Genomic DNA, 19,713 nt, shown 5'->3' on the forward strand with positions numbered 1-19,713 from the left:
TTGAGCAGCTTGCAGGGGATACGTGGGAAGATTGGGGATTTACAATTTATTTCCAAAATGATGAGAGAACATATAGTTACTTTATAAGCCTATTTCTACAATGGTACGTGTGCGCTGCAACTAGATCCCTCCCCGGCAGGTGTCAACTGTTACACTACTCTGTGAAGAGGTCATGTTCACACGCATGCAAACCAACTATCAGCAGCTAGCAAACATGGATAAATGGCTCAAACGTCCAGTTGTTGGCACTCTGGATTCAGATTTAGGGGAGCCCAGTAACAAAAGGAAAAAAGAGGCCAAGCCCACCAACACCAGCAGTTCAATGAAAAATGTATTTTGTACAGATTCACTTGTACATCCACAGTGTACGGTGAAATCCTGACAAATAATTCAATGAAGCCAGCCCATTTACAGCGCCACCAGAGCACCAAACACTCAGGGAGCCTCGGTAAAACTGATGACTTCTTCAATTGAAAACTGTCAGAATTCAAGTCAAGCAAGGCTACACTGAAGAAAGCAACAAATGTGTCAAGCAAAGCATTGGAGGCGTCTTATGCTGTGTCGCTACTTGTGGCTAAGTCAAAAAAGCCTCACTCTATCGTTGAAGATCTCATTCTCCCTGCAGCCATAGTTTTGGCTGAAACTGATTGACAAGAAAACAGCCGACGCACTCAAGACAGTTCCATTATCAAACAACACAGTGTCCCGTCAGATCGATGATATGTCCATTGATATTGTTGGACAAGTGGTGAATAAAATGAAATAAGCAGGTCAGTTTGCTTTGCAGTTGGATGAAATGACTGATGTTAGCGGAGAGGCTCAGCTCCTGGCCTTTGTGTGTTATAAAGATGTGTCGGACATAAACGAGCATATTTTGTTTTGCAAGAAGCTTACAGGAAAGACAACTGGCGAGGAATTTTTTCACTTTATAGACAGCTTTTTCAAAGACAACAAACTGGAGTGGAAATCCTGCAGTCACATTTGTACCAATGGCGTGGCAGCAATGACAGGGAGAGTGAATAGGCTACTTGGGCGTGTGAAGATGGTAAACCCCGACATAAAGTGGATGGACTGTCTTGCATCGCCAGGAAGAGAATGAGCCCGGAATTAAGTGGGATGATGCAGTTAAGGTGATTAATTTCATTCAGTCCAGGCCTATGAATCACAGACTGTTTCAAACTCTTTGTCATGACAGCAGCTACTGCTTCATACTGACGTCCACTGGCTGTCTCATTGCAAAATGCTACTGAGACCGAGGTGTTTGTTTTCCTGAAGGAGCATCTGCACCCTCTCGCGGCAGTGTTTGAGGACACATAGTGGGTTGCGCATCTGGCATATCTTGCTGATGCGTTCACCAAATTGAATGATGTCAACCTATCACTTCAAGGCAAGGACTCACATATCATTAACATGTATGACAAAGTGAATGGATTCATAAAGAAGGTCAAATTATGGGAGAGGAAATGTGAGGATGGAGATGTTAGCTGTTTCCCGCTGCTTGAGACCCATCTTACCACCACTGATGTTGACAGAAGTCCTGTGGTGAAAATGGTGAAAGCACATCTGTCCAAACTCAACAGTAATTTCAACCAGTACTTCCATGACACTGAAGCAAAGTCAGAAAAACTGGACTGGGTGAGGAACCCAGGTGAGGAAGACTGCAGGAAAATCTGATGGATTTATCCTCCGACTGTGGGCTAAAGATGGCACATGCTGAAAAGTCATTGACAAAGTTTTGGTGTGATGTTGAAAAGGAATATCCTGAGCTGGGAAAACATGCATTGAATGAACTTTTGCCTTTTGGATTACTTATATTTGTGAAGTGACCTTCTCAGCTGTGACTCACATCAAAACAAAGCAGAGGAACAGACTGAATGTGGAGAACAGCCTGGCGACAGCTGTTGCCACGCTGCCCACAGAACTATCAAAGCTTATGGAAGACAAACAAGCTCAAATGTCTCATTAAAGCACAGGTGATTGATGATGAGCGACTCTTAATATTATTTTTTCACTCACAATAAGTGTTAATGTCTTTGTATTAAGGGGGAGTTCTTCAAATAATTTAATCAGTTGTTAAGTTTACTATGAGTGTAACAGAAGGGGGGTACTATTGACATGGCAAAACAGCTCAAGGGGTAAATAAGACCAAAAAAAGCTGGGAACCACTGTGTTACACATTCATTCAGAGGTTAACTTTTTAAAAAATCTGTTAATTGAATAAAAGTTTATGAAAAAAAAGGTAGGAGAAAAAATATTAAGTTCACATTTAGTTGATTGTTAACACAATTAGGAAAATGTTAATTACATGTATCCATAATTCATTTCATTACTATGCCCTTCAGCCAAGAAGGGATTAATTAATAATTAGAAGCATTTCTAATTTTTTATCTTTTTTTAATCTAATGGTTTTTTTTCTCTTCATTTTTATCTCACAGTTCGTTTTTCTGCTTCTCTCCCATGACAGCCACCACGCTGTGCCAATTACACAAGGAGAGGAAATCTGTTATTTTAACCTGCTGGGACTCTGATTTGATCTCATCATCAAACAGAGTTAAAAAGTCAGATTTTTGCACTGGAGGAGAAACGTGTCCATTACAGTGAGAAAACCCTGCTTATTATGTTAAATTTAAACCTGCTGCTTTCGATCATTGACATTGACTACCGAACGCCGGCCACATTACAGAGCAACAGGTTTTCTTCTTCTATTTTATATTTAGTAGAATTCTTGAACCAGAGACTGTCTTGAGGTATTTCCAGACATTTCTAGAGTGAGATTTGGGGAAACACTTTCATGTTTCCAGTAAATGAAGCTGCTCTTTGTGCTGCTCAATGAACCAAGAGGAAACTCTGTTAATATATTCATCAGTGATTTATTTATTTATTTTACCAGAACACACTATTCCATCACCAATACAGAGGAAGTGCCTGATAATTTATTACTTACTTTTATCATGTTCATGGCCTACTGTCACTCAGCATAACTCTACAGTGTTATGTTATATTTGTGTTGGGTAAAACTTAAATATTGTTCATACATTATATTTGTCTCAGAGGCTGGTAAAACTTACACTTATGAATACAGAAAAATACAAATATGCAGCTTCACCATGTCTGGCTTCTGTACAACAAATTACACATTTATATTCTCAATCTACCGCACTCATTTCTGCCCATATTCTATTCCTCACTACATCATCTTTACCTTCATTGTTTTTGTCTTTTTTCATTTTGTCTCTTATATTTCCACCCCAGTGCTGTATTTTGTCTCCATACCTTTCACATTCAATCTCTCTCCGTTAAGTTCCTTGTCATTTTTTCCATTAGAGCTGTCTCTGCACACAATAGCTAATAACATGGTCAAAGAATCACACCTGTGCTCTTGTGCTTTTTTTCTAGAAATTCCCCCTTTTTTCCCCTTTTGTCACTGCTGTGTTTTCTTTACATTTTTACTGTCACAGTCTTGTTTCTCTTTGTGCTGCATGTAGCATTTTATGTTTCTCAAAATTAAGACCTTTGTTGTGACTGTCTCTGTCTGTTTTAGGTTATAATAACAATATAATGTGGCAATGGTTTACTACAGTGAAAATGTTACATATGTAGTCTTTTATATTTAGCATCCTTTCTTTGTTCCTCATGCGTGCTGGCTGTTCAATATTCATATCTGTGTGTACTTTTTCGGAGTTTGGTGCATTCCTCACAGTATCCGCATCTGACTAATGCTCATGTATCATTTTATGACCTCTTATTTTATTCCCACTGAGGCCTTCTGCACTAAAATTAAATGCATCACAGCACTGCAGGGAGTTCATGATAAAAAGCATCCACCACATGCCACGTGGCTGTACACTGTATGAATACTGCATATCTTTATGTCTGTGTTTGTGTTGTATCCGTGTGCTTGTGTGTGTTTTCCAGTTTCCTCTGCACGCATCAGTGTTTTTGTACAGTATGTTTTATATTGCAGTCCAGATGTATTTCATGTATCTCTTTGTGTACCTTTGAGCATCTGGTTTATTTGCAGTTCTGTTTCCAGGTAAAATGACCAAACTGAATGCTACACACTCAAACAGCTTCACACATCCACACCTGGATGCTGCTCAGTACAGCCACAGTGTGATATTCTGGCCACTGATCAGCTGCACTGGAGCAGGTGGAGGTTAGGTCCTTACAAAAGAAACACGTGAAATTCAGGTATTTACAAGTAAAATGTGATTATTTCAATGTGAAATTGAAATAAAAGACCACATGTGCCTATATGTGGATTTTTAACACATTCCACATTCAATAAATATGTGAAATGTGTTTCACAAATGCTTTTTTTTGAAAGGGACGATTAAACCAGCGGTGACCTTCACATATGAAAACATTCAACACTCATTCCGTACTTGCGTTATTATTCATTATACTGTAGGTGATCTTTATGTGTGAACTTGCATGCATGAATCTGTGGGTTTGCTTGTGTATAAATAGTGTATAAATGGTCGTGTTTGTGTTGCTGGTAGAGGTGTTTTTCCTTGTACTGCATTTTGAACACATCTGTGTTATGTTGGCGTGAGGAGGTCTTCTGCCCTCTTCAAGGCGGAGCAGACGGAGCACATGGAGTACGCGGATTATACAGAGGTCACCAATAATACTTTCAGGTTAAACACACATGTACAATTAGAGCCACACATACACACTAGTGCACCAGTCATATTAAATATATTCAGTACCTTCAGGTCATCCGCTTTGGTCTGAGACCATGTCTACCTGGAAATGGATCAGCAGGGGATGATGATGATGGTGATATCAAAAGTAGTAACATAAAGACTCACAGACTCCGTTTCAGTTTCACGTCAATTTCAGGGATCTGTTCGGCCCCAGCATGTCAGTGTGAGGTTGCCTCAAAGCAACATGTCCATGTTTCCCCCTTCAATCCCCCAAACCACTTCAATATACAGAACATTTAGTGTTTTACTTTTCTACTCCACTACAATTCAGAAATAAATATTGTACTTTTTACTCCCTTACATTTTTGACAGCTGTAGTTATTGGTAACTTTACAGATTTCAGATTTTATGCACAAAACATGTGTTGATCTTATAAAATATGATGCATTGTTATAGATTTGATTGGTCAACAGTGTATTAAAAAATCAAAATGAATTCCACCTCAATCAGCCGCGACATTAAAATGCTGCTAACATGTTAATACATCAGTAATAATAATATAAATAAATAATATAATGTATACTTCACTTTAATAATACAGTCTAAAGCAGATATACCTTTGATATTTAACCACATTTTGATGTTCATACCTCTTAATAATACACATCAATTCATCAGTAATAATCCAATAATATATAATAGTGAATGACTGAAAGGAGAAATTCTTCTTCATTATCATTACTTCTACGTTTGATAACCCATTCGAAATACCTTTTACTTTCTACTTACAGTTTACTTACTTACAATATTAATTAGATTTTAAATGCTAAATGTATGAATTTGACTTGTAACAGAATATTTTTATATGGCACTATTATTACTTAAGTGCTGACTGGCTCAGCGATCCCTGCTCCTCTTGTCCTCGTGTCGATGTGTCCTCGACACTGAGCTAGAAACTGCACCCGATCCAGCACCTTCCAAAGCACTGTGTGTGTGTGTGAATGGGAAGATCATTGTACAGCACTTTGGATAAAAGCACAAAGTGCTTAAGTAAAAGATCTCATCTTCCACCACTGATAAACACACACCTGCAGTGCTGTGGCCACTGACGTAACATCGATAATGTTAACTTTAGTTGCAACCATCTCATCATATCCTGCTACAGATGCTTGTAACTGTCATCAGTGTCATTCCTGTGAGACAGTTTTTTTCTTGTCGACAGAGTTTAATAATTTTCCGGTGTGTGTGTTTGCTTCATATTTGTAGTTGTGCATGTGCACGATTAGCTAACTATGTTTTAAACACTCATCCGATCTCACTCATCTCCCTCTGCAAGCTTGCAAGTTACTGAAAAGAAGGTGAAGCAACTGAAGAGACCTTTGTTCCTCGAGTTTGTCCTTAAGACAGCACCTCTCCTCTGGCTGGGTGTCGTGTTATGAGGAACTTGCCTAGAAGGAAGCACTGCCTTACAGGCTAAAGTCAGGGAACAATAGTCTCCTTTGCGCCATCAACACATGAAAGACTGTTGCATCATATGATGTGCACTGATGTGTATCTGGAGCTATTTTTACTGTAGATGTAAAGTAAATCCCCCTGTCCAGACTACAGTATGTATCACCACTGTACTACATATCAGAAACATACTATACGTACATATTAGACGTTCATAAAATATGTAAAGAATGTTGAAAATATCAACTCAAACAGGAAGCAGTGCAGCCTCGTGTTTGTGTCTCATCTGGAGACACTTTTCTTTTTAAATTTACAACAATGGACGATGGCATTTCCATGCACTGCACTCTGGGAAAACGCAGTGGATAAAATTGTCTTTATGAGTCTCCTATGAAATTTATGAACCTCCCCTATGTTCTTGACAAAGTGTGGGCCTCCAGTAAGTTGGTGAAATCCCAGAGGATGTTTCCTGAGGCTCAAAACAGCAAAGCATTTACAGAAATAGTGCAGTATGGAGACACATTCACTTACAGTAAAAATTACTATTAAAAGTTACTATTAGCATTGTAATAGTATGCTGTAATTTATGCTCAGTGTGAATGCTCTCTTTTATTTCAGTTACTTACTTTTGTAGTGCTCAATACGACCGCAGTGTTAGTGTGTTCAGTGATTAGCAGGCACTTCATGCGTAGTGGTTGTGGGAGGTGATTGCAGGGCTAAAACGCAGCTATTAGACCTCAGTTCTTGGTTCAGCCATTATTGGATGTTGGTTCTTACAGTATGTAAAATGTGACATAAACTGAACTTTTGACTGACTTGATTAAAAAGAGAACCTCTGCATTGGGTCAGTCTGTTCACTCCACTCCACTTTCCCTGCACAGATTTCAGTCTTACACCCTTTTCAGAGATAATTAAATAACAAATAAATTTGTCTTTTATCATCATCATCTAAACAGTCTAAACAATCCCTGAAATATTGGAAATTTAAAGTTGTAGAGGAGATTCTTCTCATGTCAGATCTGTGTATAAAATGTCTTTTCATTTATTTATTTCCTGCTTGCAGTGTGGCACAAAAGAATGAAAAAACCCTTGTAAAGCCAAAAATAATCATCAGATTATCAGTCACCCTTTCAGCTTTCAGTCATGCCAACTGCTTACAGTATAAATATCCAGCAAACATACATAGTGTACATACAGCATGTGAGCAAATATGCAATAAATGAGAGTCACAACCTAACATCTTGTTATTTTTAACTATGCTTGGTTACTGTTGGATTGTCAGTTAATAGGGAACAGAAAATTCTCTGTATCATTTCATAAATGATGGCAGTGATATGAAAATTTATCACTGATGTGCAATGCTGATGAGACTTCTGAGTAGCGGTGGTCCCTCATACTGATGATGGTCATTAATTAAGCTATAAACAGTCGTTGAACTGCAGCGGTTTTGAAGCCATCACTGTTGCAAACTGTCAGACAGCAGAAAACACTCTTCTTCCTTTTGTATCATTATTTTTGATCTCGCCACTGTTTTCCAGCAGTGCTGCAAGTCCCTCATGTGCATTAGCTGCCAAATATTATGCATCTAAGTCCATAATGGTCTTGTCATGTTTACATAGAGCCATCACAGACAGTTTGAATGCCAGTAAGCCATTTTAACTAAAGGAGCCAGAATTGTTGCAGATTCTAGGTCTGAAAATGAAGTTTTTAAAGTCAGCTCACTCTTGAGCCTTTAGGCTGCTACATGCATACATTTTGCAGAACTGTAAAGACACACGATTTCATTTCTGAGATGACATTCAGGTGTATCACATGGAGTGATCTGGTTGCATGAGAGCGCCCTCTGATGGACAGAGAGAGCAAATGGAGGAGCAGGGACACACACACACACACACACACACAAACACACACACACACACACACACACACACACACATACACACACCAGAGTGAGTGGTATTACAGTTTGGCTGACGTTGCGGCTCTGAACTAAAAGATTTGCAGTGTGAAAGCACCTCTATTGTGCTTTTTAGTGTGACAGTATCGAGTAGGAATGTGAAGCTAACTGGTCTTTTTACACACAATAGATACCAGCGAGTTCAGCGGGGACACCAGCTGCACAGTTTAGAGCCGATGTACAAAAAAAAAAAAAAAAAAAAACTAGAAAAGAGAGAAACTGGAGGCTGGAAATTGCAGATTGTGTGTTTTTATCTCAACCAACAAGAATCAAGATGCGATACAAAAAACTGTACTGACTACAGTTCCATGGCAGCAGGTTTTATTTCAAATGAGACACTCGCTGAATATATTTTTGCTTGAAGGTTTCTGCCACAATGAAATGATTGTGTGTTTTCCATTAAAATCTTCAGTAATTCAAGATTGGTTTTGAGGAGGACAAAAAGCTTAGTTTTTAATTCAACTTGAATTAAATCTGCAAACCATAATTGCAAAAAAAAAAACAGATTGCAGATTGAAAGGTGATAACTCGAAGGCAAATATCTTAAACTCTTAATCCCTGATGAGTTAAATTTTACTGTTGGATATATATGCTGTAACAGTAAATCTCTCTTTTGTCACATCTCATCTTGTAAGTAAACTCTGAGGGTGCAATCTGTGTATTATGTGTGTGGTGGGGGGGGTTTCTTCTGAAGAGTTAAAGAGAAAAAGCTCTTGACACTGTTTGAACTGGTCCGTTAATCCTCAGCACTCTTCAGGTGGCTCGTCCCCATGGAAGCAGTGTGTGCACTTATGTGTGTGTGTGCGTGTGCGTGTGCGTGTGCATATGCGTTGTTGTTACCTCTTAAGGTAAGGTTAGGGTTAGGGTTTGGCTGTCCACAATGAATGCAAGTCAATGCAATGACCTAACAAGGATAGCTACGCAAACTTGTGTGCCTTTATGTGTGTGTGTGTGTGTGAGAGAGAGAGTGTATGTGTGTCCCTGTCCCTGTCATGGAGGTAGGGCTGCTGTGGAGCTGAATGACAATGGAGGCGGATGTGGACACGACGTGAAACCGGAACACAGCTCTTCAAAAAGAAAGAAAGGAAGCAAAAGAAGGAAAGGGGGAAAAGAAATTAAGGAAAAAAGAAAATGAGAGCAAGATGGCAAAAAAGAGAGGAAGAAGAAAAGATGTAGAAGTGAAAAAAAGAGGAAGGGTGGAAGGAGGAAGAGGAGGGAGGAAAAACCGTTAAGGTACATTTACAGAATTGGAGGAGGGAAAGCAAGATGGAGGGAGGGAACAAGGAGGAGCCAGTGAAACGGTCTTTGATCTCTCTCTCGTTTAAGGGGAAAAAGGAAAGGAATTAGTGTGTGTGTATGTGTGTGTGTGTGTGTGTGTGTGTGTGTGTGTGTGTGTGTGTGTGTGTGTGTGTGTGCGTGCACCCATCCAATAGGCCTCCATCCTGGTTTGTCAAATCCTCGGCTAAAGTAAAGTGAGGACTTGAGTGTGTGTGTGTTCTTACATGTACTCTGTGTGTGTGTGTGCGTGTGTGTGTGTGTGTATTGAGGCCTAGGCGGATGTTTTCTGAGCTCAGCAGCCGTGTCGGGGTAAGGACAGGGAGAGAGAGGTAGGTGTACAAGGAAAAAAAAGAGGGTGGAGAAAAAAAAAGCGTGTCCCTGGAATTTACAAATGAAAAGAGAAGGTTTTTCTCTTAATGCGATTAAATTTTTCCATTTCACCGCTTCCCCGGCCGACAGTTTCAGCTCTTTAGGAGCACAGAGCCGCAACGCAACGCTGTCTTCAAGACGGGACGGCAGGGGGTGAGGAGGAGGGGAGGGAGAGCTGGCAGGGGGTAAACAGGAGGGAGAGGAAAAAACGGCGAAAGAGGGAGAGAAAGAACGACTGGCAGAAATTTTACATTTCGTAAACCACTTTGGCACTGTTTCGTCTAGTTAACAGTCGTGCCAGTGCAGCAATTCAAGCTGAGAAATTAGATTGAGAAAGTGACAGACAGAGGGAGATGCAGACAGGCCCACAGAGTAAAAATGCAAAAGGATTAACACCGAGCATGTTTGGAGTGAATGTGAAGTGGTTTATTTCAACTTCAGCTATTTCAGCTCTAACTTCCCTCAGCGCTATGGTCAGTACCTCTGCCAATGAGGTAATGTTTTCACCCCTGTCTGTTTGTTTGCTTGACTGTCTGTCTGACTGACCCTAACCTTGACCTTAACCCCCGTCCTTTGAGGGACCCCAACAACATGTTTTGTGCGTATGAAAGGGCCAGCTCTGATGCTGAGGGAACATAGGGCTGACCCTGTTAGCATGCTAACACTTGCTAATTAGTACTTGAAGTAGAGTTCAGGGTAATGGAAATAGTTTTGCATTGTCCGATTAAGTAATTGGACAAATGACATTTTTTAGTTAGTGATGAAAAGTCAGATGCATCCACAGGGGGACATGAATATCTACTACATATGGCAATCCTTCTGATAGCTGTTATGATATTAACACAACTGTTTATTTCAGTCTCTTGACCAATGTGGTTGCCATTCATAGAGCCATGCTGCCAGAATGGCTGAAAACACATATTCATCAGTGTATTCAATAAAAACATCCAATGCCATCAAAATAAAATGTCAGTCTGGAGGCTCTTTCATGAAGATATTTTGAACATTTACCAAAAAATGTGTGAACCTTTGGAAAATGTTTCAGTAAAGGCAGTAGCTTCTGTCATTCACACAAGCAATACCTTCACATTATTTTAATGCGATGTGACCATTAACAGGCCACCTCTAATACCATTAAAGCCCTCCGTTGGTCAGTACACATCAACAGAACACCACTGTTGTGTGCCCACTGTTGTCTACATTACAGTGGAAATGAACCTCTTTTATCAACACTATACAGTACTCAGTGGAGAGATCCAGTCATCAAATATGTAAAAATGCTAAATACTGTGAGATTAACTGTAAAGATTTAGTAACTTCTGCGGAGCAAAAGAGAACTGTGATGTTTATTAAGGGAATGGGAAGGTGTGTCCAAACCTTTGACTGTGGGTATCAGGAAATGTATGTTTTACATCATCTGATATCTGAAAGCTTGGCTTGATTAAAAAAAAAACTAGGACAAACCAAAATGAATGCAGTTGTGTGTGCAACATCTTCAAGAACCTCTCAGAGAAGTTTCAAAGTGATGGTTCAAATATTTGCCCTAATGGTGTAAAATGCTCCACGGTACATCAGTTGCTGTTGGGAACACTGTAGTGTTTCCACACATCACTGCTCTGTTGGGTTTTCACCATGGATATATTGGTTTTTTACTCCCAGTACTCCCAATGAATGGAAGAAAACAGGCTGTTTCAAAATGCTGTGTACCACTGGGAGAAGAAATCCCACTGGATAAACGGTGGAAAACACTTGCTGGTTTGTAATAGTGTATTTAGGCCTAAACAAACCAAACACAAATGCAATAAAGTGAACTGATCCACTGTGGTTCTGACCAAAGAAAACACGTTGTCTGTAGGTGTGATTGCCCCTCCAGACTGTATAAAGCAGTAATTTTGCATCATTTTGAAAATCTTGATTCTTCTGAACAATTGTTAATTGTCTGCTACATGCCCTTCTGTTGTTGAGATCTGAGACACTTTGGGATGAGATAAGGTGTCTGAAATCTATTTAAATTTACTCACACCAAACACAGAAATGAGCTGTTTCAGAGGAAGAGAAGAGATGAGCTAAAAAGAGAAACACCAGTTTCAACAGCAGCCGATCCGTGAGATTTTTGAGATGTGGCTCGGCTTTTAAGAAACAAGCACTTGAAGATAGAGGCACTCGATGTCCCATCTGTGTGTTTCATGGAGAGGCTCAGCAACAGTAGATTGAAAACCAGACAGGGCACAACTTTCTGACAGATGCTGCTTACTAGCAGCACTTTAATGTAATTTGTTCAAGGGTTCTTACATTGACGTATGCTGAGTGAATGACAAATTTAAGAAGGGGACTGTTTACAGTAACTGTGTCTGTCTTTTGAACTAATTTACAATGAAAAATACAAAGATCAGTTTTAAGCTTTTTCATTAAGGGTAACCACCATGTCGTGTTATTTTTAGCAGGTTGTAAAATTTAGCACAAAGTGATTCCCTTCACGGTGAAATAAACAATCATAGCATGAAGCCTGAGCAGCGCTCAGCCCCAAAGTGCCTGTTTGGCCAGTTTCCCCAGCCTCTATTGCTATTTGCAGTTTTGGTCACTGTGCCCATCTCTGTTGTCAGACAGAAACCACTTATCTGTGAACAATACAACAGATTTTTATTTGGTTTAAAGCACCCAAAGGTCACCTTGACTGAGGTTCACCAGGTTGGTTTTGTATTTGTTACACTGCCAGTGGCCATAGAAATTTGGTCATTTCAATAGAATAACTGGGCATATGTTTTGTCCTGCAGCACTTGTGCAAAATAGATCAAGACTACACTCATTCCTAACGTACTGCGATACATGCAGCAAATATTGAACTGTTGTCTGTCTGTTCAGCTCTGTGAACCAACAGTATGACTTCCTGAAATCACAGCTGCTCCACCTCCAAGCTGTTTCCATTCATATCCAAATCTAAACTTTGCTACCACAACAGTACAGAAGTGAGACCAAGTCATTGTTTTGCAAGTCAGAGAAGCTTTAAAGCCGGCTTTATGCATCTGCATTAGCATCATGGCAGCTACATGCAGAGGCTCTGTGGCTCCACCACAGCTGACATGCACTTCCTCAAAAATGAAAGTGCACATCAGGGCTACAGGAGCAACAGAGATACTACATGGAGGGTGAAGCCAAGTTAAAACAAGGTTCAGATGTCTTTTCAGTATAATTAGCAGTTGTATTTTGTATTGATAGTTAGCTGTATTTTGTGATCTAGCAAAGCCATTTCCAGTCCAAACTTTCCCCTTCCTGCAAATGTCACACTATCACAAAGTACATGAAAGAATGAATAACACAACTACTTCAGGAGCATAAGGAACACCCGACACTGCCTGACAATGTATCAGCATCTGCTGTTGCAGTGATGCTATGACAGTCAGCAGCTGAAATCCAAAGCTGGACTAAAAATCAATATGAACGCCTGAGGCATCTACAGCGGGACTGCTGGAAAACATTTTTCTTTGGGCTTGTCTTTCAACTCATACAGCTCAGTCTCCAGGTGAAATCACTAGCTATTGATGTTGAGCAGCAAATCTTTTTTTCCTTATTTTGTCATGTCTAGTCTACAGTAAGTTATCCAATTCATGGCTCAGCAACACTCCTCTCCCCATGGAGCCAGGAGACACTGCAGACTACAGACACTCCCTCTTCATAGGAACCAGGAGACATACAGGAAGTATCATAGAAAATGTGTGTTATAGTAATTAGAGTAGATAAACTTTTCCTCAAGTTTCACACAGAAACTAGGCATTTATGCACTTGGAGTTTGAGCTGTATGTAGATAAAAGCTTTATCTTTTAGTTGTAGCTGTAACTGAGAGCTTTCTCTTCCCAGTTATCAGTGTCAAGTAGGTACTTTCTGTTCCCTGCTGTCTATCAGTGAGTAATTACAGGCTAAAGGCCACCTATCCTGTCTCTATTTTAAAAAATACAGAAGGAAAAGAGAGTGCAGGAGTGATAGAGCTCTTTATGACAGATATGATTTGGACAGATATGAAAATGTGAAGATGAAATGTGTCAAATTGTTTGAACCAACTTGTTGGCGAGTAAACAGTCAAGCTGCAGACATGAAGGAGGGTCCTTTCCAGCCTGGTGTAGAAGCAGCAAATGTCACCTGGGACTTTTGGCAGCATTCAAATGCTTTGTTGCTCTTTACTGCTCGGCCGAGAGTGCCTGGTGTCACAATGTGAGCCACAATTCTCTGATTACAAACAGTCCTGGTTGGTGCCAGAATGCGCACTGGCACTCATCATGCCACTCAGTGTAAGCACCCACTCTTTGGCCTTTGTAGTGTTACACAGAGGCCATCTTCGCTCCAAAGTCTCTGTGGATGTTGCTCAGTAACTCGTGTCTGTGTGCCAGCTGGCTGATTGGTGCACCACACATCTCACCATGGAGATGTTATGGAGGAAAATGCTGCATGTCTGCAGCCAAAACTTGTTGGGTCCATAGAGGAGCCTGCACCAGACCTGGCTGAGTTCAGCAGTGTGTGGTTGTTGCGTGTGGTAGTATGCAAGGGGATATTGGTCTCTGTTCCACTTCTATGTTAGATTTGTCCCTATACAGCAGTTGAAATGTCAGAGAATAATGTCACAAGCTATCAAGAGTAAGAAAAACCAATTCATAAAATGTATCCATAAATGCAAGATTTACTGCAAGGACCTACATACTGTACAAGGTTGGCAATACCTGTTTTTTCCAACAGTGTTAGATGTTTTTGAGTGATTCTCCCTAAATATGTTGATGCTGGACACAAATATGCGTAAAGATCGAGATTTCAATCAGGATTAAGATCAAGAGTTTGCACCAGTCAGTCTTTTTGAACTCATTCTGGCTCAACATCAGACAGGCCACACAGAGTCTGATGTTTCCTTGATTAGACAGCAGTTAGTGTTCACATGTGTGGTACATGGCGTTAAAAATCATACTCATTGCCTGTATAAATTCTGTCTTGTCTCTATCAGTTGATTAAAAAAACAGTTGATCTGGCTCTGTATTAATGCAGCTGAGGACAAGTTGTGCATGACAAAAATGAAACACAGAGAATGTCCCTGCTGTTTAATACAATCTCTCTGATACAAATGATAATGAGTTTTAAAAGTAAAGCAAAGCTTTTAGACTATGTTTGCATCTTTGAGTGATTTGTGGAGTTCAAACGCGTAACACACAAATCATTACCTTCTGAAGGCAAACCTCACTTTATTTTTATTGTACACGACAGTATATTTCAGACTGACCAAAAACAAAACTCACAATTTCATTTAAATGACAAGGACGCTTTTTGTATCATTTGTTATTCTCTGACCCTCCAAAGCTTTTCCATGCCCACTTTTTTGCATCTCTGTCCAGCAGAGTGTAACAGCCAGCCATCCAGCCAATGAACCAGGAAGCCAGCTATCCTGCCTGGCTGCCTGCCTGCCAGCTCTCTCCTCTCAGACCGACAGACAGTGGAGGAATGGGCTTGCTTCTGGAAGCTAATGGTTCATGCCCTCCTCCCAGGGCTGAAAATGGACTGGAATGTTGTTTACCTCAAACACAGCAGGCCGCCACAGAGAAAAACAGATCAAAATACAGAAGCTCCAGTCTGAGATTCAGGTAATTTTCTTGAAGGGTGAGACATGCTGAGGTAAAATAATCTCATTGGTACCTTCAGATGAAAAATAATTTATTAGATTTTTATACCAATTTCTTACAGACAAAACAAAAGTAAACGAAGTGTGACAGCTTCAGAATGGATTCAGATCTAATTCTGGGCACACAGAGTTGGTGTTGTCATCAGTGCCTTGGCCAAACACTGTGAGAATGAAAAGATCAGTCCCATTAAATAAACACAGCCAACACTGGAGTAGCTTTGGCACCACAAAATTTGAATGGGAACATTAAACTATCTACATTGGTGTGTATTTACTCCTTTTTAGTACTGTATGTACTGCTGAAAATGTGACCCACTAACCACAAACAGAATGTGTTTGGGGCTTCAAGTGGCATGAAAATTGAATTTTTGATTGACGTGATTTTGTTCTCAACTATAACATTGATGTACTTTTTTATATCTTTCTGTGAGGACAGGCGAGGGTCATCTTGGCGCCACGAGTGACATTTAACTAAAATTCCTGATTTGCCTTTTTGTTTCAAAGAGTGTGGACATCTATCTTGACATGTTTAATACTTTACAATATCTGTCACTGAAGACAGGCGGTGTGACCCAACAAACACAAAAACGCTGGCAGAGGGGCCATCAAGGCGCCACAAGACACATTAGATTTGAGTTCCTTGTCCAAAATTTAATTGAAGGAGCCTCAAGTGGCATTTTCTGAAAGACTGTTGATGTCTGTGTTGATGTATTTAATGCCTTTCAGTGTCTATCATGCAGTGTTGCCCAACGTATTCACAGATGGGGCCCGACGTACCATTGAGAGCCCAGATCAAGTCTGAATGGAATGACAATAAAGGTGAAGTGGGAGGTCCATTCAGGTCCTTTCAAAGGCCTTTCACAACATGCACAAGGGTTTGAGTTTGATGATGAATGATATTGCAAAGGTCAAAGGTCATTTGTAGGGCCACAGAGTCGCGTGTCAGAGTGGGGTCAAGATCAAGAGAGTTCAAGTTTATGTTTGACTTTGCTGTCAAAAGTTTAAAAAATATAAAAAAGAGAGTTTAAGTCTCAAACCTGCGGTTATCTTCTACTTACATCACTATCAGCTCATAGTTTTAGCAGAATAATACCAAAAAATGTCAAATGATTTTCTTTCAACATATCTACACTAATCAAGTTCACCAAGCATACACAGTTACAGCAACAAGACCATGTAACCCAAATTAAGTAAATGTTCTTTATGTATTGTCATCAAAACCCAGAAAAATTCAGATCTCATTAAATTGTACGACAAATTAAACTTAGAGTTTTTAGATAACCGCACACTCCAGAGGTTTCAGTGCTGCTGTTGTGAGCATCAGTAAAACAGTAAACTCTGTGTTCAAAAAATCACAAGCACACATATGATTCAAATGTAGTAAATAAAAAGAAAAAAAAGAGAGAGAGTCCATTCAGTTTTTACTGTCAGCGTTAAGTCACTGATATCCTTCATAACAATCTGCAGATGTGCACACAGTTCTGTACATACTACATATATTGGGTGTCCACAGACGAGTTCCACACACATAGTAAGTTGTTGCTGATGCACGAAACACACAAAACTTATCTGCAAGATGTTTGTTGCTTTGATTAATGTACAGTAACTCTAGCAAAGTCAGACTAGAATTTCAAACATTGAACTCTTCGATACAAATTGCAAAAAACATATCTCTCTTATTCCACTGAACATTGACTTTAAACGGGTAAAAATGAAAAGGCAATTTGAAGCTATAATGATTTCTACACTGAAAATATTTTTTTATCAAGGAATTAGGACAGGAAGTATTTATGTACACAAATAACGCCCAGGGTCTGATGTGTGAAAAAGAAGTGAAAGTGAGTGAACAATTCAACAATTACTGGAGTAGAAATCCCTCGTGAATGTTCAGTCAGAGCTGTAAAGGGCAGGAGGTAGAGTATTGGTTGTACTCTGGCTGGTTTAGCCAGGCATGCTGTGTATTGTCAGTGACCTTCAAAACACCTTAGACTTACATAAGACTATCCAGGAACTGGGGAACCTGCTCCACTCCCCCTGTTGATGTCCATGAATTTATGATCTTTTCCAAAGCCTTTTCAATAGGTCTGCTTTGCCCCTGGGTCATGAAACCTGTTAGTGTAGATGAACTGATTTTTCATGGTACAGAAAGAGCATAGCGAGATCATTTATTAAAGGGGACATTCTCCTTTCTCCTTCAACGCCCGGTCCACTTAGAGGTTAGACATCAGGGTCTTCATCAAGGGAATATCCTTTGATAGTCAGGCTCACTATTTCCCCCTGCTGCTTATCATTTGCTTCACTTCAGCTGTTTATATGGTACTCAGAGCTAAAAAATGTAGGTTTTTACCTTAAGGAGGTGTATTTTAACAACCATGGACGTAGGTTTCATTTGAACATTGGGGGGACACATTAAGTGGGGGATCTGGGGGTCCTCTCCCTTGAAATTTTGGCGTCAAGCACTTTATTTCCTGCATTCCTGGTTATTTTTTATGCACCAATTTGTGCCATTTCTGCATCAATTTATGGTGGAAATATTTTTATTTATGTAAATGAAAACATAAAATTCAGGCACCAGGTGACAATTAAAAATATAATGGAATATAATGCAGTAAGGCTTCTGTACTGCTTTCAAATACGTATTCTCCTGTAGATCAACTTTTCTCATTTAATATTATCCCTGCTGAGTCAACACACATATGGGCATGATTTACTCTTCTGTCCTCTTTTGTGTCTTTTGTTTGGGGAGGTAACCTCTTTAAATTTGCATGTGGCACCTATTTACATCAATGATAAATTAATTCATTTGAATTCATTTATAAACCAAACACATTCAAAACATGTCACACATATCTGTGTTGAAAGAAATGTATTCTTCACAGTTTTTTCTGTGATCCACAAGGTTGAGTTTAGCATTATGAATATTACATAAAGCCACATGGTTCAGTCGACCCTGTCCCGTTGTGGACTGAAGCCACGTCTTGAGCCCTCTGAGGGCACTGAAGCTTCGTTTGGCTTCTGTGGATGACACAGGCATTACTAGAAGCAACCTGACGAGAGCTTCCACTTCTCAAAACAAACTACAACCCTCAACTGGCACTTGCTGTAGGATGTTGGCAGCCTCCTCACAGGAGCTTACCCAAAACATAGGCAACTTAACTTTAAGGGTATGCCGATTCAGCTCTGGGTATTGATCTACTACAGTGGCGTCAATTTGACCTGTAAAGAGAACTCCCTCAAGCTTCTGAATTACATCCATACTTTCTACATCCAGACTAAGTACACTGCTTTGTAGTAATCAATTGCTTTGTCTGGGACATGCATGTCTGCTCCACCACAAAGGCACTTTGGTGGTTTCTGGAAACAAGGCATCAGAATTTCCCAAATATCAAGGGAAGTCACCATTTCCTCTGCCTTTGCAAACAGCTTTGGGAACTACCACTACCACTGCTCTCATTCCCCCAGTTGTTTGTGTCCTCATCTGGAAAGACCTGTTGAGGTTTCCAGCTCTCCCGTTACCTCTGACCCAAGCACAGCTGTTCCTGCACGAAACCTGTCCAACAACCCATTTGCCTTGGTTGATGTAACTGCTGCACCTAAGGCCATCTCCTCTAGACTGTCAGACAGAAACATATTAGTCAATGAACGAGGCAATCGCCTTGTGACTTACTGTCCACCTTGTTGGGCACAAAGGCTTGAGAGTTTGTATTGTGCAGTTTCTGATGATTTTGTTATGTTGTCAAATACTGTCTTGAATTTCCCTGACAGGTTGAAAAGATTGTCCAATTCATGGATCCACTGCAAGGCATCAGAAAAATCAGAACGAAATCAGAGGCAATGATTTGCAAGCAGCCTCAGTTGCAAAGTTAACACAGTGTACGTACAAAGCCAATGGTTGTTGCTTCTTGATAAGTGTATGTGCCCCCAAGTTTTTGCCTGCCATATTTGCGGCTCCATCATATGCCTGTCCTCTAAAACTGGACAATAGCAAGTTCAACCTTTTGAGCACATCTAAAGCAACGGCACAAATGCTTTCTCCAGTTGTTAATGCTGCTTGAAACAGACCAACAAATTCTTCATGTGGGACCAAATCATGGTCTACATATCTCATGCAGATTAACTCCTGTTCTTTTCCAGACACATCCTGTGTTTCATCAATTATAGGGAGAACTGCACTAATTGTTGAGCGTTCATAGCTGCAACACTGTCTCTTACAACTGTATTGCCAAGAAGCTGAAGAATTCATTCAGAGTTTGTTGGCTGAGAAAATCAAGGCTTCACTTCTCAAACCAATTACAGAGAATGGGGTCAGTTTCTGATTGATGCTTTAACATTTGGTTGAGATTACCCTCCTCTGT

At 40.1% G+C, this 19,713-nt stretch overlaps 1 protein-coding gene across 1 annotated transcript in view; it reads left to right on the forward strand.

Annotated features, from left to right (window-relative positions):
- borcs6 (BLOC-1 related complex subunit 6) overlaps positions 1–15,348 on the forward strand; it is a 72,266-nt gene extending 56,918 nt beyond the window's left edge. The window contains exon 8 of the transcript XR_006403414.1: positions 15,078–15,348. The gene's annotated coding sequence lies outside the window, so the exon portion shown is untranslated. The remainder of the gene's footprint in view (positions 1–15,077) is intronic.
- The last annotated feature ends 4,365 nt before the right edge of the window (positions 15,349–19,713 follow it).

Source organism: Thunnus albacares, chromosome 5 (genome assembly GCF_914725855.1).
Source record: "Thunnus albacares chromosome 5, fThuAlb1.1, whole genome shotgun sequence".
In the NCBI taxonomy this organism is placed as follows: Eukaryota; Metazoa; Chordata; class Actinopteri; order Scombriformes; family Scombridae; genus Thunnus; species Thunnus albacares.